Source organism: Corythoichthys intestinalis, chromosome 3 (assembly GCF_030265065.1).
Source record: "Corythoichthys intestinalis isolate RoL2023-P3 chromosome 3, ASM3026506v1, whole genome shotgun sequence".
Lineage (NCBI taxonomy): Eukaryota > Metazoa > Chordata > Actinopteri > Syngnathiformes > Syngnathidae > Corythoichthys > Corythoichthys intestinalis.
The window spans coordinates 26,890,042-26,917,847 of NC_080397.1; positions in this window are offsets into that span (position 1 = coordinate 26,890,042).

The window sequence follows — 27,806 nt, forward strand, 5'->3', positions numbered from 1 at the left end:
AAAAGAAGATTTAACTGGACGTCACTAGATAATGTCTCCCATCGCGACTTTTAATACGGCATCTGCGTCATTGTCTCTTCCAGTGTACTTAAAGTATGACAAATAAACCACAATTTTTAAATGATAATGAGGCTAATTAAACGCAAACGTTAGAATTTTTAAGACGTGATTTGGAGTGCAGATGTCTTGGCTTTATGAGCGCACAGTGGTGACAGCTAAATGATTTAATATGTGTGTCATGGTGGGTTAGAATAGTTGTACTTGTCCATACCCATTTTGCAGAGGTAGGTAGTAACGCGTCACATTTACTCAATTACATTTACTTAAGTATCTTTTAAATTTGCTTCTAAGAGTAGTTTTAGCATGCCCTACTTTTTTTTTTTTTTTTACTTTTACTTGAGTAGATTTGTGAAGAAGAAACGCTACTCTTAAGCCACTGTAAATTCCTCTGTAATGTGACGTGGGATATACCCATGTCATGGCTTTCACACATGGAGAGATGTCCCGGCAATACTTTCACAGACTTGTCCCGTGTTGGCAACTCGGCGCTCTCTGTGTGGGGAGGTCGGTTGGCGCGATTTTATTGCCCGGACTTTACATCATTTTTTATAGCTGATAGGGTTGCGTATGTGTAGCTGCGTTATAGAGAATGTCATACCATGCTGAGCCAATAATGGGCTATATGAGGTGTGCCTTTTATCGTGGAAAATACCGTACTTTCCGTACTAGAATTGAAGATAACGAAAATATTTATTTTATTTTTTTAAAATAATTTAAATAATTTTAAAAAATAATAAAAATAATAAAGATATAAGTATTATGCATTAACAAAAAAAGTGCAAATGACATACATTATGCACAGTGAAATGTAATACAGGAAGTCCCCAGCTTAAGAACGAGTTCCGTTCCTACGCTGGCGACAACCGTAATTTCTGCATATGTCGGAGTTAGCCCTCTAAATACCTCAAGATAACTATCCAAAAGTCCAAAAGTAATGTATTTTGTTTAATGATGGTGGATACACTGCTCTCTGGTGTCAGCGTTGGGTCTGGCTGGACTGTCGCCTTATGACTGAGGAGCAGACTCTCTTCTCACATGGATAAAGGACAGCTGTGCTCTGGTTTCGCCCACATAAGGCTGTAAGTTGTTTCAGCTAATATATGTTTGTGTATGCATTTGCAATTAAGTTTAGAGCTGCAGTTTTTGGAAATGTGTGTGAGCGATTGGCTACGAGAATTGTAAATACATTAGCATTTGTAGCATTTAAGCTAGCGGACATTTGTTAGGCAAATTACGCAAATTTACGACTACTTTTACATGTTGATCAAACTAGATGAACATTTAAATACCAATTGTTTTGGGTCAAGTGTTTTATTATTGAAATGCGTGTCATTTTGAACATAAGTGTACATGTGTGTTACAGCTTTACAAATTGTCGAAAGTGAAGGAAGTGAAAATCTTCAAAAACAACGATTGCGTTGTTTGCCGTATTTTAAACTGAACAACTTCATATTTAGTGAGCACAAAACAGGTCATTTTAATAAAGTAAAGTAAAAAATAAGATACTGTGAAGGACAATATGGTACTGTTTACACGACTAAAAAAACAAAACAAAACAAAAAAAAAACAACTGAAGACAAAATGGCGCATGAGACTCCAGTGTCATAAAGTTGAAATCATGTAAGTTGACTATACATTGACTTTTTTTTTTTTTATTAACAGGAAAGCCTAAAAATAAGTACATGGACGTGGAAGATGAACATGGACGATATTCTGAACCTCACCATCAGAGAAAATAAATTAAAATAAGCCTTTTCAACTCTTTCCTTTGTCTTGAAGATCTGATCAATGTTCTATTGCATTCCCCTTTTTTATCGCATTAATTGGCTTCGTTTTTTTTTTTTTTTTTTTTCTGTTACAGAAGCCGTTTGAACCAATCAGAGCTCACTATCCATACCGATCACATGTGAGTCTGTCAGCCAATTGAATGGACTACTGAGTCCAGGGTGGTTTGCTCCGAGCATGCGCTTATCAACTCGACTCGTCACTGAGTCGTCAGACTCAGATAAACTGCAGCAGCTTGAAGAGCTCCGTGGAATAAATAAATAATAAATATCGGTGGAAACGGATTACGCTAAAGAGGCACTTTATTATGCTTATTGTTAACAATGTGTGTGTAAATCTGACATTGGTAGATTGTTTTCTTCTTGGAGATGAGATGCGTTAGGGGCAGCCAGGCGTTTTTTTTATTTTTTTAACATGGGATTTTGACTGTTGCGGAACCCCCCCCCCCCCCCCCCAGAAAATCACGTTGTTTGATTTTTAAAGAATTTATTTGCAAATCATGGTGGAAAATAAGTATTTGGTCAATACCAAAAGTTCATCTCAATACTTTGTTATGTACCCTTTGTTGGCAATAATGGAGACCAAACGTTTTCTGTAACTCTTCACAAGCTTTTCAGACACTGTTGCTGGTATTTTGCCCCATTTCTCCATGCAGATCTCCTCTAGAGCAGTGATGTTTTGGGGCTGTCGTTGGGCAACACGGACTTTCAACTCCCTCCACAGATTTTCTATGGGGTTGAGATCTGGGGACTGGCTAGGCCACTCCAGGACCTTGAAATACTTCTTACGAAGCCACTCCTTTGTTGCCCTGGCTGTGTGTATGGGAACGTTGTCATGCTGAAAGACCCAGCCACGTCACATCTTCAATGCCCTTGCTGATGGAAGGAGATTTTCACTCAAAATCTCTCGATACATGGCCCCATTCATTCTTTCCTTTACACAGATCAGTCGTCCTGGTCCCTTTGCAGAAAAACAGCCCCAAAGCATGATGTTTCCACCCCCATGCTTCACAGTGGGTATGGTGTTCTTCGGTTGCAATTCAGTAGTCTTTCTCCTCCAAATACGAGAACCTGTGTTTCTACCAAAAAGTTCTATTTCGGTTTCATCTCACCATAACACATTCTCCCAATCCACTTCTGGATCATCCAAATGCTCTCTAGCAAACCGCAGACGGGCCTGGACATGTACTGGCTTCAGCTGGGAGACACGTCTGGCAGTGCAGGATTTGAGTCCCTGGCGGCGCATTGTGTTACTGATAGTAGCCTTTGTTACTGTGGTCCCAGCTCTCTGTAGGTCATTCACTAGGTCCCCCTGTCTGGTTCTGGGATTTTTGCTTACTGTTCTTGTTATCATTTTGACTCCACGGAGTGAGATCTTGCATGGAGCCCCAGATCGAGGGAGATTATCAGTGGTCTTGTATGTCTTCCATTTTCTAATAATTGCTCCCACAGTTGATTTCTTTACACCAAGTGTTTTACCTATTGCAGATTCAGTCTTCCCAGCCTGGTGCAGGTCTCCAATTTTGTCTCTGCCTTCGACAGCTCTTTGGTCTTGGCCATAGTGGAGTTTGGAGTGTGACTGACTGAGGTTGTGGACAGGTGTCTTTTATACCGATAATGAGTTAAAACAGGTGCCATTAATACAGGTAAGGAGTGGAGCCTCGTTAGACCTCGTTAGAAGAAGTTAGACCTCTTTGACAGCTAGAAATCTTGCTTGTTTGTAGGTGACCAAATACTTATTTTCCACTGTAATTTGGAAATAAATTCTTTAAAAATCAAACAATGTGATTTTCTGTTTTTTTTCCCTCCACATTGTCTCTCATGGTTGAGGTTTACCCATGTTGACAGTTACAGGCGTCTCTAATCTTTGCAAGTAGGAGAACTTGCTCAATTGGTGGTTGACTAAAAACTTATTTGCCCCACTGTACAAATAAGATTGTCAAAAGTATTGAAATATCGAGACTAAAATCTTGTATCTGGATACAATTTATGATTGCAAAATTACTGATGCTCTGATATTTGTTTTTGCATCTCCCCACGTCACCATAAATTTGTCGTCATGGGGTGAATTTTATTTTACACTACTCTTGATAGTAAATGAGAATATTTTTGGATTGTTCTTGTCAACTCATTGGCTGCCATTGACAGCGCTAGATGCCCAATCCATTTCGAAGTGGGAGGATTGGCATTTGTTCATTCGCTGCTACCTTCCCAGTTAGGGTTAGGACGTCTACTAGTGATAAACACGAGAAAGAGGTTCTAAAGAATTTTAATTCAATTTTTAAGAGACACGTGATTGAACATCTATTGCCTTCAATGGCACTCAAAAATGCTCATTCAGTGCCAACGTTCAAACTAACTCACGGTCAAATTGACCTCCTGTAAAAGCATTTATGATTCTGTAGAGATTTTTTCATTAAAGTGAGACAAGTCCAAATGAAATTGCTAATGCGGCTTCTATTGCGAGTTTTTTTGGTGGCTTTTACGAGCAGCACTTTCTAAACCCCGCGTGCTGTGCGGGTCTTGTAAGGACGCACTGACGGCCTTCATAAAAAGAGACGAGCAGCACGGCAGTAAAAGCTTCAGAGTTCTCTCCGTGCGATGGATTGTTTGCATTCTCCTTAGCTTCCGAATTCTACTGTTGTCGTCCCCAACTCATTAGTGCATGGTTGCCCAGGTTTTATGATAATTGACACGTGTTGCCATGATCTGCCGCCCCGTGCTGGTTGTACATTACATATATTAATAAAGGAGAGGGAGGGAATGCCGTCAACATGCGTATTGACGCCACGTCGCCTACATCGAGCAAGCCTTAAGGCCTCCCTCGGAGAAGAAAATCATTTGCTGTAATTAGCGCTGACAGGGAGGCAGAGTGCTTCCAAGGGCATGCAGTCCAAATCAAAAATATCTATTCAATTCTAGCAATTTGCAAACTTAAAAAATGGCCTAAACGTTTCCAAGGCTATTCACTCATCTTAGGTAACGTCACATGTGGAGAATACTTGGCACGGGTCGCCAGTCAATAGGAACCTCCATCAAAGTTGATAATTAACCCTTACAAAGAAAAAATTTAAAAATAGATGTCATAAAAACAACTTTTCATCCCTTGCATTTCATGGACAACACTGTGTTATTAGCTCTAGCTTTGATTGTAACATTCAATCGCTTATTAAAAGAAGATGAAGAAATCCTCTGTGAAAGGGTAGCCTAGGATAAAATAGTTAACGTATTCTTTGGGCTGCTTTGAAGTTGTGCTTCAATATCTGACGCATTCATTGCCAACGCTGCATCTTGCTGCACATTCCCGAGAGATGTGTGTCAGTCCTAGGGGAGTTCTACAACTGTGACACCTGTGGGACATGTAGCCACACTGTCTTCATTCTGCGGCAAGCACATTCAATGCTGTTCACAAGCAAAAACTTGGTGATTTGAACTTTGTAGTGTTAAACTAGAGGAAGTCGACAAGCGTGCCCTAAAACCGTACAAATACAACGCCACAACCCTCTAGTGGCTTGGCGGTGAATTTCAGAGAAAGGCATTCCCTCACCGCAGAACTATCGAATACTTATTGACACCGTAGTCACTTCGCCGTCACCGTAACGCGGGAGCATAACTCAGGCTTAACGGAGAAAAAATGAATAAACAATGAAAGATGGAACACTTGAATGTGGATCTTCAGCTCATCAACATTGAATAAATGTTGATCATACAAATGTTGAGACGCAGGCGACGCAGAAGACGGTTTCGAGGCGGTCTGTCCGACTTTTGATGCCGCACAGAGTTCTAGCCTTGAGTGGAAACCAGCAAGCTGTGGCGGCTAGCTTCAAACTGGCGTCGGGCACTGCGTACAACGTTTTGTCCGAGGTCTGCAAAGCCCTCCAGCCCGATTTGTTTGCTGTGTCCTACAACCAGCCAGTGGGAAGCTATAGCAGATTTCTGGTGGCTATGGAACTTTGCTGAAGCCTTGATGTTAACTTTATCAAAAAAGCACCGAGGCACTCTCAATCAGTGATGATGTATCGAGTGTGAACTGTCTGTTGTTGAAAATTACACGTCAAAACAACTCTTTTGCACCAACCTGTGCTTTCTTCTTCATATACTTGAAGTGTGACACATAAATAAGTCACAGACTGACAGCAAACATATGTACACAACAAAATGATGAAGTGCACCAACCAAAAACACGACATAAAGTGATAAAAAGCTGGCAGCTTTTGGCCGACTGGGTCACCGCTTCGTGTGGCCATTCGATTCTGAACACACACATACTAGTCTCGGTGGTTCTTCCATTTTTTTATTCAATCGCTGGCTGACCTCCAGCCCCGTATTTTCAGCAATCTCTTCCCACTAATTGCTTGCCATTCGGCAATCTTCATAATGTCTTGACGAGACATTGTAGAAGTTGTCGTACTTGCTCTTCGTTGCTTCGTTGCGCTCGTCGGCTTGGCATGTTGCAAAATGATGTTTGACGATGACGGTGATTTTGCGCTGAACCGGAAATAACAGTCTGAACAGACCAATCACAGTACATTTCGGCCACGCCATATGCGTCGACGTGATGCAAGTCAGAAAATTCTGTAGGAGCACGTCAGGCTACGGTTTGATCAAACAACAGTTGTTTTGGCTTAAAATACAATATTACAAATACAATAAATATTTTAATGAGGGGTGCATGAGCAGAAATAGCTTTTTCAGCATATATATATACAGTGGTACCTCTACATACGATCGCTTCGACACACGAACTTTTCGACATCCGACGTAAAATTTGACTCGCCATTTGTTTCTACATCCGACGACATGCTCGAAATACGACGACAATGGCAGCACCGCAGACGAATGCACGGCGGCTTTTCTTGTGTGACAAATCAACACAGGTTTCAGAAAAGGTTGGTACAGGTGGTGAAACAAGGAAAAAGTTGATGCTTACCTTCTAAATGAAGATGCAAATGACAGAAAAATATGACCGTGGGGTGGGCATCCGTGAAATGGCTCAACAATACATCTCCATGGTCCTCCTCCGACCATCGTTCGCCAGTCTTTATAAGTTAAGCTGACAATTCTTATTGTGGTAACATCTCCAAAGAAATCGCCAGCTTCGCCACGTTTTCATCATTTCTTTCACAACTTATTCAACACAAAACGCCTGCTGTCTGCCGCAATTGACGGTGTTCTCAAGAGAACACTCAAAGTGAAAGTGAAACTCAAGCTCACCGGTCGTCCAGGCACGTCAGCCCCGCGGTGCGTTCAGGTACACAAAAAAACGTCCGCCTTATTAGAACCCGATTCGTTTCACTATTACAGGAATTATTATTATTCTTTTTATTATATTATTCCAATTTTGATTTCTAATTTATTTGTTTTGCTACATGTAATTGCCATTTGTAATAGCACCAGCAGTATTTTTTAAGGATTTAGTGCAGGTTTTTGGGCTGTGGAACGAATTAATGGAATTATAATGTATTCCTATGGGAAAATCCTACTCGACATACGACCATTTCGACTTACAAACAAGGTCCTGGAACGGATTAACTTCGTATGTAGAGGTACCACTGTATATATATATATATATATATATATATATATATATATATATATATATATATATATATATATATATATATATATATATATATACAGTTGTGGTCAAAAGTTTCCATACACTTGTGAAGAACATAATGTCATGGCTTTCTTGAGTTTCCAGTTATTTCTACAACTCTGATTTTTCTCTGATAGAGTGATTGGAACAGATACTTCTTTGTCACAAAAACATTCATGAAGTTTGGTTCTTTTATGACTTTATTATGGGTGAACAGAAAAAAGTGATCAAATCTGCTGGGTCAAAAATATACATACAGCAGCGCTAATATTTGGTAACATGTCCCTTGGCCATTTTCACTTCAATTAGGCGCTTTTGGTAGCCATCCACAAGCTTCTGGCAAGCTTCTTGTTGAATCTTTGACCACTCCTCTTGACAGAATTGGTGTAGTTCAGTTACATTTGATGGCTTTCTGACATGGACTTGTTTCTTCAGCATTGTCCACAAGTTCTCAATGGGGTTTAAGTCAGGACTTTGGGAAGGCCATTCTAAAACCTTAATTCTAGCCTGATTTAGCCATTCCATTACCATTTTTGATGTGTGTTTGGGGTCATTGTCCTGTTGGAACACCCAACTGCGCTCAAGACCCAATCTTCGGGCTGATGACGTTAGGTTATCTTGAAGAATTTGAAGGTAATCCTCCTTCATCATTATCCCATTTACTCTCTGTAATGCACCAGTTCCATTGGCAGCAAAACAGCCCCACAGCATAATACTACCACCACCGTGCTTGACGGTAGGCATGGTGTACTTGGGGTTAAAGGCCTCACCTTTTCTCCTCCGAACATATTGCTGGGCATTGTGGCCAAACAGCTCGATTTTTGTTTCGTCTGACCACAGAACTTTCCTCCAGAAGGTCTTATCTTTGTCCATGTGATCAGCTGCAAACTTCAGTCGAGCCTTAAGGTGCCGCTTTTGGAGCAAGGACTTCCTTCTTGCACAGCAGCCTCTCAGTCCAAGGAGATGCAAAACACGCTTGACTGTGGACACTGACACCTGTGTTCCAGCAGCTTCTAATTCTTGGCAGATCTGCTTTTTGGTGATTCTCGGTTGAATCTTCACCCTCCTGACCAATTTTATCTCAGCAGCAGGTGATAGCTTGCGTTTTCTTCCTGATCGTGGCAGTGACAAAACAGTGCCATACACTTTATACTTACAAACAATTGTTTGCACTGTTGCTCTTGGGACCTGCAGCTGCTTTGAAATGGCTCCAAGTGACTTTCCTGACTTGTTCAAGTCAATGATTCGCTTTTTCAGATCCATGTATGTATATTTTTGACCCAGCAGATTTGATCACTTTTTCTGATAACCCATAATAAAGTCATAAAAGAACCAAACTTCATGAATTTTTTTTTTTGTGACAAAGAAGTATCTGTTCCAATCAGTCTATCGGAGAAAAATTAGAGTTGTAGAAATAACTGGAAACTCAAGAGAGTCATGACATTATGTTCTTCACAAGTGTATGTAAACTTTTGACCACCACTGTGTGTATATATATATATATATATATATATATATATATATATATATATATATATATATATATATATATATATATATATATATATATATATATATATATATATATATATATATATATATGTGTGTGTGTGTATATATATGCATGTATGTATGTATGTATGTATATAATATAAAATTCTTTAATTAAATTTAGAAAATACAAAATGAAAGGTCACATTTACTGATCTTTTTTCCTTTTTGTGTTTTTTATTTGAATTTTTATCTACAACTTAAGTAAACTAAAACATTTTTTGAAATTTTCAAAATATACAAGAGGATATTTACTATGTATTCATTCACTGCAACTGATAGTGATACACATTAAGTCCATTTGGACTGAAACATTTGATCATTGCCAGCCCCTTCCCAGTTCAAATGGATTAGCCGTCTATAGTTGTCTATGGCAGGCAATAATTTAGGACTCTGAAAAATGACGATTTGGACTATTTTAAGGTCAACAATGTCCGTTAACGATGAATCGACCTATCTGACCCGTTACGCCCTAAAAGGAGTCAATGTGTAAATGGCTGAGGGATCTTTGGGACGTCTTGAGAGGCACCGACGTGTTCCTTCACTCCTATTTTACCACCAATCGATCACAAAGTGCGAAAGAAACACCCGGAACCAAGCGGTGCGAGGCTGTGTGCGTAATTTGATGCAGCAAGGGGGTACACGTAGATGTACTTTGGAGGTGTGAAATGTCCTTAAGCATGCGGTAGAAGCGAGGAGGAGACACTCTGAAGGACGGCTGCGTTGTGGGGGGACAAGGGGAGAGAAAAGCAATGATTTCAAGGGAAGTGAAGAAAAACATGCCTAAGCCAAGGTTTTGCCAGGGGTTGTGCTGGAAGCTGGAAATCAGTGTTGTTTTTTTGATTAGCATTACAATTTTACAATTTTTTAGCTCCCGAGTGGGCAATGTCAATCCTGTGACGACACTACGTTTTAAAATAAAGATACAATTGAAATTCACAAATAGGTTTTACTTGTTTCTGGTATTTTACCATTTTGCTGCTCAACTCAATCAGCTTTTTTATCAACCGATTTTTAAACATTGTTTTATTCATACTTACTCAGTGACTGCCATTGACAGCGTTCGACACCTAATCCGTTTGGTCTGGGAAGTGCCGTAAGCAATCCAGTTAAATGGGAGCCCTATAGACAATTTTCCGAGTTACTTCTGCTTTACTTCTGCATGTCTGCCAGAAACTTCCGTTTTAAAATTTCTCCATCCAAAACAACAGTGGAGCTGGAGTAAAATTACTCATCAAAATCCCTCAAAAAAGACAATTTGGAAATACCGCATCCATCTGCCATCATCACGATGTGATGTTCATGAAGGCCGATGTGGAACCAAGCTCGTGCCACTACAAAGACTAAGTGTTTTTGTAGCCATATTGCCGCTGTGTTATGAAAGGTATGGTTTTCCTATCCCTGCATTTTCATGTGTCCGCTGCTCAAAAAATACTAAAGCTAAAACCTTGTGTATGGAAACGAATTGTTGGCTTTAATGTTGTTATCACGATGATGATTGTAATTATGATGATCTTTAATAGTATTTACTACAACTACTGTATTGCTGTGGCTGCTAGCCTGTTGCTATTCAGTAGTTGTAGGATGGCAAAATCATGTCAACGCATACATGCAAGTGTTACAAGTTTTTGTTCGTTTGTTTTCTGGTGGAAAACGCTGTTAAGCAAGAGAAGACAAGTTGATGTGCCTCACATCAACACTTACTGTCCGTCGATGGAGATATAACGAGAATATGTGCGTTCTACCTGGAGGCGGCCGAGAGGTTGGGACAGACGGTGGCTCGCCTCGCGACGGACCATCAGCCCGAGATCCAACTACGTGCTTTTTAACTGCAGCAACTTTAAGATATGCTATTGGAGCTGGAATTACCGAGGACAGTGGGAGAAAGCCCGTCTGTAAGCCGCCGAGGGTTTGTGTAATTTCGTGTGAAAGTTTGGCGAGGCTCTCAATCTGCTCCGGAGCTCTGCTGTCTGATATCACATTCTCGTATGCTATTTTTCTCATAATTTTATCAATTGTGATTTATTGACCTGTTTTGCACATGCACAAGACGGTACACAAGAAAGCCCGCAAACAGTTTGCTGAAGATATGTCAACAAAGCATATGGATTACTGGAACCATGTCCTATGGTCTGATGAGACAGGCGGGCTTTTTTGTGTACCGTCTTCAGAAGAGGCTTCCTCCTGGGGTGACAGCCATGCACAGCAATTTGCTGTACAGTGTGGCGTATGGTCTGAGCACTAACAGGCTGACCCTCCACCTCTTCAATGTCTGCAGCAATTCTGACACCACTCCTGTAACGTGTCACATGACATTTTGGAGGGAAAATGACAAGCAGTATTCAAATTGGACATTTAGGGATGTACATAGTTTCTAAGGAGTGTACTCACTTTTGTTGCCAGGGGTTTAGATATTAATGGCTATCTTTTGAGTTATTTTGAAGGGAAAATAAATTAACTATATTATAGAAGCTGCACACAGACTACTTTTCATTGTGCCAGAGTGTCATTTTGTCAGTGTTGTCCCATGAACAGATATACTTAGCTATCTGCAGCAATGCAAGGGGTGTACTCGCTTTTGTGTTACACTGTAATAACAACAATCATACAATCTTTTAGGTATATCCTTAGATGTAAATCATATCCTTAACTCCATGTCAGCAGCTGGTTTCGATCGTATGGCGAAGTAGAACCACACTGGTGTATTGTAGTCACTAGCTGGTTGCTGGTGAAAACATTCCACTTCCAACCATATATATAGGTGCTTCCAAGACAGCACAGAATGTCTCAGTGTCCCATCTAGTTCGTGCTGAATCCATTTTTGGAGATTCTGTGGGTTCCTCTGCTTTATAATTCGCAGTTTTAACTTTGTCAATACACTGCTTACTTCAACCGCACTTCACGTTGTTCTTTCTAAACCGGACGTTCAGAGCAGAAATTTTCCAAGATGGTGCTGCCCATGTTTCTCTCAGGAAACTTGTCTATAAAGGGTTCATTAATGTAGATTTTGTTTCTCTACTATCTACCGGTTGAGTTTATTGCTGTGCTCAGTGCAGATCGATCATCAAAATAGTTGCTCAATTTGCTAACAAATCTTGTAACATTGCGAGCTGCATCTCGATGTTATGTTAAAATGATGCATTGCATTGCTACGTTATGACAGTAATTGGCCGAGGAGGAATCAATGACGTTCTTTCTCATCCATTGGCATAATAAGCCTTTTGGCTGGGATTTTAAACTTCAATGAACTGTTTTATGGAGTTAGATATCATTACCTGCACGCCATCGACCTAACACCGACTCAAATCTCTGAGACAGACATTCCATAATTTCTATCTTTTGACAGAAACCATATTGAATGGAGCAAATTGAACAGAAATCCTTTGATGCCGGAGCTGCTAAAAATGCAAAGGGGCAAGCTAAACTCTTCTTTTTTTTTTCTGGCCATAAATCAAGTTAGCCTCAAAGGAGCCAGAAATTACACCCCCCCCCCCCCCCCGCTCCCCAAAAAGGACAGAAAATCGACAGCAATAAAAATAAATACATATAAATCACCCCCTTGTCTGAATATACATTTAATAAAAGCATTGGGGGAATATATACAGTAAGTACATGAAAACAATAATACAAGAAAATACAATAAAACAAATAACACCACTAAAAATGAGGAAATCCTAAATTAATAGAGTCCCCCAAAGAAAGAACATCTTCAAAATGAACTATTAAAATACCAACTTTTTGTTGTTGTTGGATAAATTAACTCAAAATTGGAAATAAAAGATGAATAGCTATAAAGAAATAGAAGAAAATATGTGTTTATAAAATCAAAATAAAAAAAAAATAAAATAAAATAACCAAAATAATAAAAAAATGAAATAATCTTTGTGCTAATACAAAAAAAAAACAAACAAAAAAAAAATACAGAAAAGGAGAAATATATTTATAGAAATTCCTCCTGAGGAAAAAAGTGGCATGGAAAATCAATGAATGAATGAAAAAAAAAATCTATGTATTTTGAATACATTTTCTCTCTCTCTCTCTCTCTCTCTATAGGGTTAGCAGCAAACGAATGAACGTTTGTTCATTCGCTGCCAACCCTCCCACTTCAATTGGATTGGACGTCTATTATTGAAAACTAATTTCAATTTACAGCTGAAGGGATAATTGGACATCCATCATCGTCAATAGCATTTGAGCACTTTATGCATTCCACAGCAAATTTTGTGCGGTTAACTGCCGCCAGATAGATAACGAAGCGCCAAAACATCAAAGCTCTTTACTACCATCTTTTTAATGAGTTTGTATGTCAATACAAAATGAGAAAAACACGTCCCACCCCGAGTTGGCTCCTCTCGCCCAGTGCTAGTGTTTAGCATGTACCAGGGCCTCCCCTCATGCAGTATGTAATTTGATAATGTACAAAATTTATCACACAGCTATGAGCCTTTATTCTGTCTCCTTAGACAGACTCATCCATTATGCAAAGATCCGTAATTTTCAGGAGAGAGAGAGCCAACAGAACCCGGCGAGATGGATCAGATAGTCCGTGAAATCCGCGGTAATTACGTGGATTAATGAATTGGGGGGCCGATCCCGAAAATGGAGATTAATTTATGTGACGTGGCCATCATGTTGTGTATTTATCAATGTCAAGACAGTGTTTTATGCGTGCGCAGTGGGTCCCTTTGGCTAATAAAGGGATAATGCGTGTCATTTACACAGCAACAGATCATCCAGAGGAAGAAATGACGGCACAGCGCCTGTTCAAAAGTAAGCCTCTGCTTTTAGATGGGATTTAATTAGAATCAGTCTTCGGGAAAGACGTGACGTACAATATGAGGGCCGTGTGCTAATGCGTGTCTGAGCGTGAATGCATTCAGTTCAATCAGTTGGACGTTTGTCACCATCAATGGCAGTCAATGTTGCATTCCAGTTAAGGTCAACTGCAACATTAAACACACATAACAAAAGTTACACATACTGAGGATTAAAATATAAATTATATTTTGTTATCTGGACCTAACTGCTAATCAGTGTTGTCACAGATTACTTAAACAAGTAATTTAATTACTGATTACTGATTACACCTCAAAAAACTAATCTACTTACTTTACCGATTACTTTATTATCAAAGTAACAAAGTTACTTTAAAAGTTACTTTTTACCAATTTTTCTCCTTTTGCTGCTTCAACATAAAAATGACAACAACAAAATGTCATCACATGGAATTGAATTTTTCACATAAGGCTTAATCTTTGAGTTAGCGGAGGTTTAATTAGTCGATGGAGTTGATTTCAACCACCATTGACTCGCGCTAGCTTAGCCACCCCGGAGCCCTGAAACTAACAAATAACTGACAAACTGCACGGAATTTGTTCAAATCAACTCCAAAGACTAAATAAACCCCGCTAACTCCAAGATAAAGCCTAATGTAAAAAATTTTGAACTTCCCCTTTAAAATAAAGACCTACAGTAGCTGTTAAAATATTGTCTATATAAGTTGTAAAGCAATAAAACAAACAACAAAAATTAATGAAATGAACAACAATCCTACAACGTATTTTATAATGGGTAAAAATCATTTTTCAAGCAGATCATTTGACTAGCACCTAAGAGACTAGCTTTTGCTTTGCTAAGCCAAAACTACGCCTTTGGAGGCAAGATGGATATTTAGAATTTCTGTCAACCTAAGCTTTCAAACGCAACCAACAACAACTGAGCTTGAACAGTTTTATATACCCTATATGTATATATACAGTATTGGCCAAAAGTTTGGCGACACCTCAAAGGTGGATACTTTGAAGAATGTCGCATATACAAAACCTGTTTTCAGTTATTTCACTTTTTTTGGACATTCCACATGTTCGTTCATAGTTTTGATGTATTCAGAGAGGATTTACAATAGTAGTGAAAATATATAAAACGTAAAAATGTTTAGGTGTGTCCAAACTTTTGACTTTTGTTTGTCATCAACATGCTTTACCGCCAGCCCCACAAAAGTAAAACTCCGCCTATGGTTACAGACACGGACAATAAAATGTGCATAAAGGCTGGTTACAAACTGTAGAAGTACTGGCTGTCTTGTTACCTGTAGGCTGTTCCGAGTTTTGTCGCGTTCTATTGTAATTCCAAGTGCTTCTTTGTTGATTTAGCGACCGACAGTCATTTTCAGCCAGCGTAAAGTTTGCAACGCACGGAGATATTTTTGTCATCTTTACTGGACAGAAATGTGAAGTAATGGCTGTATTTCCAGTGAGCAAAGGCATCCATTTGCGGTATATATCAAAGTCCCTGGCTGATGGTCGCTACCGCTGGCGCCACGACCAGGTACTGAAAGCAGTTGCCGAGAGTATAGCCACCGCCATCAGCTCTAGCAAACACCATCATGCTCCAAAGAAGGCCATCTCCTTCATCAAAGCTGGAGAGAGACCCCGTGCACGTTCAAAGATAACAACAGGACTCCTCCACACAGCCCCTGACTGGAAGCTCCACGTTGACCTGGGAAAACAGCTGAGGTTCCCCCAGCACATAGCAACAACATCGCTTCGGCCAGACATGATCATCCTCTCAGAGGCTTCAAAACACCTGATCATGCTGGAACTTACCGTGCCCTGGGAGGAGCGGATTGAGGAGGCCAACGAGAGGAAACGGGCCAAGTATCAGGAACTAGTGGAGGAGTGCAGGGGAAGGGGCTGGAGGACTTTCTATGAGCCCATAGAAGTCGGCTGTCGAGGCTTCGCAGGACGCTCCCTCTGTAAAGTCCTTGACCGGCTGGGAATCACAGGGGTGGCCAAGAAAAGGGCCATTCAGTCTGCAAGTGAAGCTGCAGAGAAAGCCACAAGGTGGTTGTGGTTGAAGAGGGCAGATCCGTGGGTTGCTACTGGGACACAAGCCGGGACTTGATCCACCCTGGCTGGGTCACTAGGACGAGGGTGTCTGATGTTGCGAGACCCGAAACATTCAATGAATCCTAGATACATCACTGATGATGTGTCCCAGTGCATCCAGGAGATGTATCTTTCAAGTGCCTTTCACTGTTAGCCTCGCTGCCTTGTCAGAATGCTATGTTGTTGACCGCCGTGGCAGACAGCGCTCAGCCTCAGACAGCACCGTAATACACGTGGCCCGTCCCCCCGATGAGAAATGCTTTTCATACATGACTACAGTGTTCTTCATTCTACATACATTATGAGGCAAAAACAAAACAGTAACGCACAGGCAATAGGGAAACTAACTTTAATCGGATTACTGGCTTGGAAAAATGAACGTGTTAGATTACTCGTTACTGAAGAAAGTAATCAGATTACAGTATGTATACAATGGGATTCGCCATTCAAGCACTAACAGAAATTAGCATGGATAGGCCTTATCTAACGGTCTCATCTAACACTCATAAACACCACATTTCTATATAACAACACTCAATGGAAAAAATAAATATGAATAAAATTTTTAAAATGATTTATTAATTTTTACATATTTATTTTTTTAACCTCTTAGCATTATTGTTGAGGGATAAAAAATGTCCTGCAATCGCACGGTATGCTCTCTAACTGTCTTTTCAAATTTGGCCAGGGATATTTTAATTTTTTTTGTTTCATATGTGTTCATTTAATACAATATATGCGCCTGTTCACTTAAATAGGGATTTTCAAGCAATGGTAGCTTCTTGTCTATTCTATAGATTCCATTCTGGAGCTATAAAACGACTGCACAATATTCTTGCTTTTAATGTAACATGAAACATCATCCATTTCAGTGCAAAATAATATCAAAAACTATTGCAAAGATATCATTTTACCTATTCTGGCCATTTTAAGGAACTGATTTCATTTTTTTTGCCTAATATTTACCGATTGAAAAAGGGTGACCTCATGAACGTTTCTGCTGATATGTGGGGTCACCCTATCGCAAAAACGTTGTCGGTTCACGTGATTCCACGTGATTGCGCAATAAATCATCTGTAAAACTGATGTTTTGCACGTTGACCGACATTTAATACATCTGTATGGACGATTTTGGGAAAAAATAGCATTTCCCTGGTGATGTGTGATGTCACCAAACGTAAGACAAGCATTATAAAACTCGATACCATCATTATTATGCACTGCAACTGCATTCTATAGGGCAAAATGCTTTCTAGAGGTCTTCTTAACACTGATGGTAGGGTTGCCCACATTGGGGGTAGCGCTTTTGTGCACCAGGGGATTGTACAACCCAGAAGTAAAAGTTATTTTTAGAATGTACACAATGACACGTGCTTTGCTTTGAGCATTGTCAGACACACCAATATTGATGCTGCTGATGAAATAGCTGTTTTTAAAGGCAGATCATGCAATTTTATTTAGTTTCCACCTGTTATACGATGTTTTTAAACATTTTATGCATATTTTTTAAGTGTATATGCCACAAGGGTGGGCAAACTGGTCCTCAAGGGCCGGAGTGGGTCCTGGTCTTTGTTACAACTGATCCAGCAATGGTAGTTTCACCACTGAGGGGGCCGGGGAAACACCTGACTACACTTGTTAGACACCACATTGGTGAAAAAGTGTCCTCTTGATGGGTTGCAACGAAAACCAGCGACCACTGCACCGCTTTGTGGAATAGTTTGCCCATAGGTATAGGCTTTAGTATGAAAGGAGCTTTTCACCCATTTTTTCTGTGTCTTTGATGTTTTTCCTTTCCAGATTTTTTTACCCTTCTAATTAATGTTCTTATAACATATATTTTTGTTCGAACCCTTTACAACGTTAATTTAAGCAATGGATTCCAGATCATTTACCTGGGGTAGCTACATTCAATCAGTTGTAGAGTTGTAATTTTTGAAAAGGGTTTTCAGTTTTGTGAATGGTTTGAAAAGCCCTTTAAAGTGATGTTGTAGCAAGCAAGGACAGGAGTCTGAGGAGGAGTGTTGCACTACGGAGCCAAGCTGAGCCATTTTAATGACACTGAATATCATATCATACCGAAAACACATTGCTTTTTCATAGAACTCGCGGGAGGAAACCTCACGCATGCGGCTTTTCCCAGCTGATGAGCTTTTCGTATTTCAGTGTAATTTTCCCAATATAAACTTTGGATGAGTCAAAACAACCATGTCATTTTTAACGTGTAACTGCAACGATAATTTGCGTTTTTTTTTTGTTTGTTTTGTTTTGTGCACTCTGTTAATAGTTCCTTCCCAAACCTGGAAGTGTGACGTAAATTCCCCAATGCAACAGAAGACTATCCACAGCGAGCGTAGAAGCCACAACGATATCAGTGATATTTCCACCAAAAGTAACCATTCAGGATCGCTCTTTCAAGATGCTAACGATGGCAAAGGCTCCCAGGAAAGACGATCTACAGTTAATCCCTACATGTTTGAACCTGAAGCATCAGATGACGACGATTTATTCGGCACAGCAGACGTTGGTGATGACGCCAGTTGGGAGCTCAAGACTCATCACGAAAGAGTGGTAGGCATCTAGCATCGGGATTTCTCTCTAAACCTTTCTTTCCCCAGTCATTGTGTGAAATAATTATCAGACGAGCAGTTATATAGATCTAGTAATAATTACAGTGGGACAAATAGGTATTTAGTCAACCACCAATTGTCCATGTTCTCCTACTTGAAAAGATTAGAGAGGCCTGTAATTGTCAACATGGGTAAACCTCACACGCGCGCACAGTCTCTCTATTTGTTCTTAAGTTTTTTTCTTCTTCTTCTAAACTCTGTTTCTGAAGCGACACACTCTGATTTGTCAGGCTTTGAGAAGGCCGGCGATGACAATGTAGGGCAGACGAGCATTTCCTTAACCAGTGTTGGGCACGTTACTTTAAAAAAGTAATTAGTTACATTTCTCACTACTTCTTCCAAAAAGTAACTGAGTTAGTAACTGAATTGCTCTATAGTAAAAGTAACTAGTTACCAGGGAAAGTAACCATTTCCGTTACTTTAAAAAGAACTTGTTGTATGTCAAAGAATTTGAAATTTTCTGAGCAGTATTATAGTCAGTGGAATAGAGAATAACAGACAGGTACTTAACTTGTTAGGTGCTTCAGCAGATTTGAATTGCTTACCACAGATGTCGACAAAAGCTTTGCCCCGGGACATAAATTACACATTACATGCAGGTTCTTTCCTTTAATTTCGACAAACTTGAAATAGTGTCTATATCTCCACCTCTTAAAGGACAAATTTTCTTCGGAATGCTCTGCCATCCCGACTCTGTGCTTCTGTTTTGCGTGTGTGTGTTTGCCGCACACGCTGTTCCGGTTTGCTTGTGAAATCACCGGCTCTGATTGGCTTACCACGACACATGACTCTAACCCTCAGCCAATCACAATCACTTCCATTGCATCTCTCGAGGGGGTGCATTCAGGTAGGCTCGTTTCCCGACAATTAGTACGTGCGCTATTCTCGAACCTGAACGCAACCCAAGTCTTGGATGACAAATCAACAGAGCAGAGAGTCGACTCGACACGGCTGGTGTTTCTTCAATTTATTCAGAGTAAGTAACGCACCGCTTTTGACCGTCAGCAGCGGTAACGGCGTTGTAACGGCGGAAAAAGTAATTAGTTAGATTACCCTGTTACTGAAAAAAATAACGCCGTTACGTAACGGCGTTATTTATAACGGCGTTACTCCCAACACTGTCCTTTACATACAGTGGGGCAAATAAGTATTTAGTCAACCACCAATTGTGCAAATTCTCCTACTTGAAAAGGTTAGAGAGGCCTGTAATTGTCAACATTGGGTAAACCTCAACCATGAGAGACAGAATGTGGAAAAAAAAAAACGAAAATCACTTTTTTTGATTTTTAAATAATTTATTTCCAAATTAGAGTGGAAAATAAGTATTTGGTCACCTACAAACAAGCAAGATTTCTGGCTGTCAAAGAGGTCTAACTTCTTCTAACGAGGTCTAACGAGGCTCCACTTGTTACCTGTATTAATGGCACCTATTTTAACTCATTATCGGTATAAAAGACACCTGTCCACAACCTCAGTCAGTCACACTCCAAACTCCTCTATGGCTAAGACCAAAGAGCTGTCGAAGGACACCAGAGACAAAATTGTAGACCTGCACCAGACTGGGAAGACTGAATTTGCAATAGGTAAAACGCTTGGTGTAAAAAAAAATCAACTGTGGGAGCAATCATTAGAAAATGGAAGACATACAAGACCACTGATAATCTCCCTCGATCTGGGGCTCCATGCAAGCCTGTGGTGTCAAAATGATAACAAGAGCAGTGAGCAAAAATCCCAGAACCACACCTAGTGAATGACCTACAGAGAGCTGGGACCACAGTGACAAAGGCTACTATCAGTAACACAATGCGCCGCCAGGGACTCAAATCCTGCACTGCCAGACATGTCCCCCTGCTGAAGCTAGTACACGTCCAGGCCCGTCTGTGGTTCGCTAGAAAGTATTTGGATGATCCAGAAGAGGACTGGGAGAATGTGTTATGGTCAGATGAAACCAAAATAGAACTTTTTGGTAGAAACACAGGTTCTCGTGTTTGGAGGAGAAAGAATACTGAATTGCATCCGAAGAACACCATACCCAAAACATCACTGCTCTAGAGGAGATCTGCATGGAGGAATGGGCCAAAATACCAGCAACAGTGTGTGAAAGGCTTGTGAAGAGTTACAGAAAATGTTTGGCCTCCGTTATTGCCAACAAAGGGTACATAACAAAGTATTGAGATGAACTTTTGGTATTGACCAAATACTTATTTTCCGCCATGATTTGAAAATAAATTCTTTAAAAATCAAACAATGTGTTTTTCAGTTTTTTTCCCCACATTCTGTCTGTCATGGTTGTGTTACGTTCGTGAGCAGAGAACCCTAAAGCAGGCACAAGAGATGGCGTGGTAGGGAGTCAACAGGTTTATTTGTTCCAGAGCCGTGGTGTTCATCGGTGAAGAGAGCCTGGGCAGAGGTAGCAAAAGACGTGAGGCGTTGGCGGGATCCTAGGACAAGGCAAAAGGTCGATGATCAGATAAGGTCACTCAAAAAACAATCAAAATGCGAGAAGGCACTAACAGTATACTGAAAGAGACGATCCAGCGACGTGGTGGAGCTCTGGCTGGCTTATGTAGGCTGGTGATGGTGATTGCTGACAGCTGCCGTCGCTCCACCCGTCAGGTGCTGGGCCTGTAATTGGATGACACACACAGCCACACACCTGCCCAGCCCTCAGCCTGACAGGTTGAGGTTTACCCATGTTGACAATTACAGGCCTCTCTAATATTTTCAAGTGGGAGAAACTGCACAATTAGTGGTTGACTAAATACTTATTTGCCCCACGGTATATTAAATTGACGTGAATAGACAACCTGTCAGATGTCTTATGACAGGCAAGGAATAACAACAACAATAAAAAAACAGGTCGCGATCAAGTAATAAATCTATCAAATTGTCATTAAGGGTCTATTTACGTTGTATCATCCTAGACTACTCTGTTAGGGCTCCCTGTTTGCAGGCTGGAGGCCAGACGGGGTAACAATGACAGCTGACACCCATCACAATGAGTCGCCTTTATAAGGCTTCTCGTCGTTGCGGCTTGTCGCCAGACCAACACTTTCGGCATACCCGTCAGTCAGGTCCAGCATTCAGGTATTTTTCATATTGTATCACACCTGGCTAATTTGACTTTTTGTTCCATCCCAGAATTTCCCATGCCTGATCCCAAGCTGTACGGTCGCCTGATTGACTGTCCGTCAACGTTTGACAGCTACGCCCCGGCGTGCACCTGCGCTGCTCCGAGCCTCGTAAAAAATTAAATAAACATTGCATAATAGCACAGTTATTCTCTTTTTCTGCTTTGGGGTCCACTTCCCAGCGCACCCTAACATCATCGCTGAAATGTTGTAAACAAATATGAGATTGAGGACCCGGGGAAAAGGTTTTCTGCCTGACCCTCACAAAGATGTCCAAATCCTTGCAGAAGAAGGTTTTTTTGGGCCATTCATAGAGTCTTGTGCCTTTGTGTAAGCAATTCAGCTCTACACATCGAGATGGCATGACGAATCTCGTAAGTAAAACCCAGAAAATGTTTGCAATATATGGTGGGGATAGCGTGGTATTCGTATGGAGTGCTGGCTGGCGAGGTCTTGGGGAAATGATGTCGTCAGGTAGCAGCTGGCAGCGAGGCGCATCCCTCGTTGCTAAGATGTTGCTATGGCAGTAAGTCAAAAACTATGCGGTCAATTCCAAAAATTCTTTGGTAATGTGAGTTTCGAGACAGCGAACGATACATTCGGGCCAAGTTAACTGTGTCAAACGCTCATCCGAAAAGTATATACATAATGGTCTAACATTGCTACTTAGAATGTTACAATCGTTGCGCACTCAACACTTGGAAAATATATAGAAACACAGTGTGGCGCCACTTATATTTCCTAGAAGTGCAAACCACAACCTGGGCAGCCGTTTCGTAAGTCTCGCTCTCCAGGAAGTGACCCAGAAGTCCTTTTTCTTCTGTTGTATTTTCCCTTGGCAATCCAGCTCATTACATAACTGCGAAGTAGTCGATATAACCGTGAAAGAGTTTGTCAGCCAAGAAAAAAAAACAAAAAAAACCCCGCAATCTTACTGGTAGCACATGTGTGAGTAGATAAAAATCTAATCTTAGTCGCAAAAATGCCCCCATTTGGGGGCAGTCTGGAGCCCTGCGGAATGTATGAAAAATTTGAAATTCTACAAAACTGAAGCATTTTTCGATGAAAATACACCTCCGGACCTCCAGGCACTCCACGCTGCTGTCGTGGTCACCCTGGACACACCATCTTCGGGCCAACCAAAAAATATGGTAAATATTCCCTTATTTCTGTAATTTAAGGAAAAATTACATGACATAGAAAGTGATTAGTCAATTATCACAATCATTCTTTGTGGCAGTCCTACACAAAAGTCTAACTAAAGCTTGTTTATAGCTGAGTGAATTGTAAATTAAGCATGTACTGTATGGCTGCCAATTGTACATTTTAGGACATGATCAACTTTACACAGTTGAGTAGGTGGGAATGTCTTTTGAAAATCCTCATTGCATAAAAACACAAAAGAAGTGATGGACTTAGAAGTGAACAGTATGTTTTGATGGGCTATTTGTGTGGTTTCACATTCCAGCTAAATCCCTATGTCAAATCCCTATTCAGGCTATGTTACTTGACGTCCTTTTCTGACAAATACACGAAACAACACTTTACTTAATGCGGTTGATAAAACCCGAGAAGTCAAACATTTTGACATCCCCTTGGCAAGAAAAGACAAGCGTACTTTGTTGAGCCATTAGATGTAAATAAAAATAGCAGAAGTTTATTCAGGTGTTTAGAGTTACAAAAGCAAACCATTTAGTGCTGCAATTATGGAAAAGTAGGCTATTTTGGGGGGGATAATGTACTTTTCTTTGAAGATGTTGTCAGTGACAAAAAAGCAGGTGTGTTGCTTAGTTTCAGCCACATTAAGCTTTGTTACCAATTTCTTCTTGCTTTTTTGCCCTTTTGTATAAGGTTCACTAGATTTAAGTGTATAATGGACTTCTGTCCTTGGTTTCTTCTGTGACTGGATATTGTAGTTTACAGTGAAACAAAATATTTCATAACAGAAGAGAACAAGTTTAAGACCAGTCTAAAGACTAGTCATTCAATTATGCAATTTGCCGAATAACCAAGTTACAACTAATTTAGACTTAGGCATTTATTTATAAAATCTATATGTAAATTATATATAGTGCCGTCAAAAGCAATGAAATATACAGTAGTCATTCCCTGGCAGTGCCTGTCAAAGCATTTCATACAGTATTTTCACGACACATATGTCGTCGATTAGAATAATGCATGACGCCGGCAGCACTATTGGTGATGTACGGCGTGTTTATCTGCATCCATCAGCACGGCGGCATGTTGATATCCTCCTTGGGCTGCCAACGAGACATTAGGTGACAAATCACGATACAACTTAAACTTCCTCACAAACTATAATGATGATCATTTTCAAAATGGCCACAAAACTATGAGAAGTAAATTAAGGCCATTAAACAACTTGCAGAATTCCATAAAAACGCTGCGCAAAGTGCTAAAGACGGGCCAGATGTACTTGCTGTTTCTATGGCGATGAAATAAACTCCTCGCAAAAAGCGGACCTCTGACATTTGCATAAAAATAGGATAACGAGCGACGCATCTTTCTTGGTGTTTATTGTTGGGAAATGGAGTGCTTTACATACTACATCGTCAGCGCTGGCAAAACAAAGCATAAAATGCAATGAGCATCTGCGCAAAATGTGATTAACTGTATGAATATTATGGCATAAACAAACAAATTAAGAGACAACCATTGAAGGCACAGTGAGGTTTGTGTCTGTGTTTGTGTGGGGGCTCACGCCGAAAGATTCAGTCAGAAGGAAGTTTTTTTTTTTTTTCATTCTTAATGAAGTCTCTGTGTGCTCCCATCATCTATTGCTCAGTGCTTAAGCAAGTGTTCCTATAAAATCTGTACATTCAGCCTTTCCAGAGGTAATGAAAAACGACACAAGCTGCCCATGCCACACGCACTCATGCACCCACTCACCATCATAAATAGATGCTGACTTTTGAACTGAGCGCTGTTAACAAACTTATACCCCTTTCCCACTGGCCAAAAAACCCGTGTACACCCACTAACAATCGGCTTTTGGTGGCAGTGGGAAAGGTTCAGCGACCTGCCTCGACCCGTGTCAATCAACCCGCCATGCGACCCGCGTTAAAATCACCTCGGCTCTTCTCGTCATGCAGTGTGAAAGCAAAACCCCGGGTCAACAGTCAACACCCTAATCTACGTGGTGACGTAGGCTCTTACGTGATGCGTCATAACAACATGCCAGTCGCCTCCCATTTAACACGCCCCGCAACCGTAGTTACGTCGATGCTAACAACAAAGCTAGTAGAAGAAGAAGAATTCACGTCGCCTACGTTGCCTCAGCACAAGCAGAGTGTTGATCCTTTGCCGCATTTCGACCATTTCGAGGGGGGTAAAAAGCATGAAAACAGAGAACACAAACGGAAAGGAGGCTTCCATAATGCTCTGCATTGTTTACTTCCTTGAACTGAATGAATTCGGTCGCACTTGTCGACGTTGATCTTAGCGTGGTGACGTCACGTAACCTTACGCACGGCTGAGGAGGGGTGGGGGGTTAGACGGGTGAAAAAAAATAAAAGACACGGCTTTTTTTTGGTCAATGGCAAAGGTGCCAAATGCCAATTGCTAGTGGGTTGCATCGGCTTGGAAAAAACGCGCGTTGACCCACTAGTTTCAGTCGGAAAGGGACATTAGGTTGATTTCCCCCCCTTTAGTCTGTCTCTAACCTGGCATGCCAGATTGATTGTTTCGTATATTCGCTCCGAAAATATTCCACATATCAATCTGGAACGGATCCAATCGAAACTTTTTTCATGGGAGGAACCTTCAAAAAATATACGAGTGCTCACTGGACGATGGTGCTTCTAGTCACACTCACAAAAACATCCTTTCAAATAAAAAAAGCTCTTAGTGACGTTTTTTTTTTTCGTTTTTAATGAGGAAATGACGTGTTTTGCAGAAAAAACTTGGGAAACTGAACTATCTTCAAGAACCGCTTTGCATTCCGCCGTAGTATTCAAGCAGATCGTGGCTTCCTGGTCACGTCTGCAGCTCCCACCTCTTCCCCTGATTGGCTCCACATCAGAAGGTGCCCAATCCCCATTAAGCCACTGTTTGACGTGTTGGTACGCGGAAGAGCAAAAACATTGTTTCCGGTCAAAATACCCATTAATAACGTTCTCTGCTGCTCTTTTAACGAGCTAATGAAGTGTATTTCTGAAAAAAACTTCTGAAATTTAACTACCGTATTTTTCGGACTATAAGTTGCAGTTTTTTTCAGTTTGGCTGACGGTGCGACTCATACTGAGGAGCGACTTATGTGTGAAATTATTAACACATTACGCTATCATTTCACATGTTATTTTGGTGTTTTGGAGTGACACTGATGGTTTGGTAAACTTGTTAGCATATTCTTTATGCTATAGTTATCTGAATAACTCTTAATAGCTACAGTGCCTTGCAAAAGTATTCGGCCCCCTTGAACCTTGCAACCTTTCGCCACATTTCAGGCTTCAAACATTCATTCATTCATTCATTTTCCATGCCGCTTATTTTAATTTTTTGTCAAGAATTAACAACAAGTGGGACACAGTCGTGAAGTGGAACAAAATTTATTGGATAATTTAAACTTTTTTAACAAATAAAAAACTGAAAAGTGGGGCGTGCAATGTTATTCGGCCCCCTTGTGTTAATACTTTGTAGCGCCACCTTTTGCTCCAATTACAGCTGCAAGTCGCTTGGGGTATGTTTCTATCAGTTTTGCACATCGAGAGACTGACATTCTTGCCCATTCTTCCTTGCAAAACAGCTCGAGCTCAGTGAGGTTGGATGGAGAGTGTTTGTGAACAGCAGTCTTCAGCTCTTTCCACAGATTCTCGATTGGATTCAGGTCTGGACTTTGACTTGGCCATTCTAACAGCTGGATACGTTTATTTTTTAACCATTCCATTGTAGATTTGGCTTTATGTTTTGGATCATTGTCCTGTTGGAAGATAAATCTCCGTCCCAGTCTCAGGTCTTGTGCAGATACCAACAGGTTTTCTTCCAGAGTGTTCCTGTATTTGGCTGCATCCATCTTCCCGTCAATTTTAACCATCTTCCCTTTCCCTGCTGAAGAAAAGCAGGCCCAAACCATGATGCTGCCACCACCATGTTTGACAGTGGGGATGGTGTGTTCAGGGTGATGAGCTGTGTTGCTTTTACGCCAAACATATCGTTTTGCATTGTGGCCAAAAAGTTCAATTTTGGTTTCATCTGACCAGAGCACCTTCTTCCACATGTTTGGTGTGTCTCCCAGGTGGCTTGTGGCAAACTTCAAACGAGACTTTTTATGGATATCTTTGAGAAATGGCTTTCTTCTTGCCACTCTTCCATAAAGGCCAGATTTGTGCAGTGTACGACTGATTGTTGTCCTATGGACAGACTCTCCCACCTCAGCTGTAGATCTCTGCAGTTCATCCAGCCATTCATGGCTGCATCTCTGATCAGTTTTCTCCTTGTTTGAGAAGAAAGTTTGGAAGGACGGCCGGGTCTTGGTAGATTTGCAGTGGTCTGATGCTCCTTCCATTTCAATATGATGGCTTGCACAGTGCTCCTTGAGATGTTTTAAGCTTGGGAAATATTTTTGTATCCAAATCCGGCTTTAAACTTCTCCACAACAGTATCTCGGACCTGCCTGGTGTGTTCCTTGGTTTTCATAATGTTCTCTGCAATTTAAACAGAACCCTGAGACTATCACAGAGCAGGTGCATTTATACGGAGACTTGATTACACACATTTGGATTCTATTTATCATCATCGGTCATTTAGGACAACATTGGATCATTCAGAGATCCTCACTGAACTTCTGGAGTGAGTTTGCTGCGCTGAAAGTAAAGGGGCCGAATAATATTGCACGCCCCACTTTTCAGTTTTTTATTTGTTAAAAAAGTTTAAATTATCCAATAAATGTTGTTCCACTTCACGATTGTGTCCCACTTGTTGTTGAATCTTGACAAAAAAATTAAATTTCATATCTTTATGTTTGAAGCCTGAAATGTGGCTAAAGGTTGCAAGATTCAAGGGGGCCGAATACTTTTGCAAGGCACTGTATGGCCACGTTCGCGTTCTGCCTTTGGCATTGTGTGTTCAATTGTATTATTGACTTCTTTATATTGAAATACATGCTTTTAGTTTGTGGCGCTTTCACGCCCAAGTGGGGGCGCACT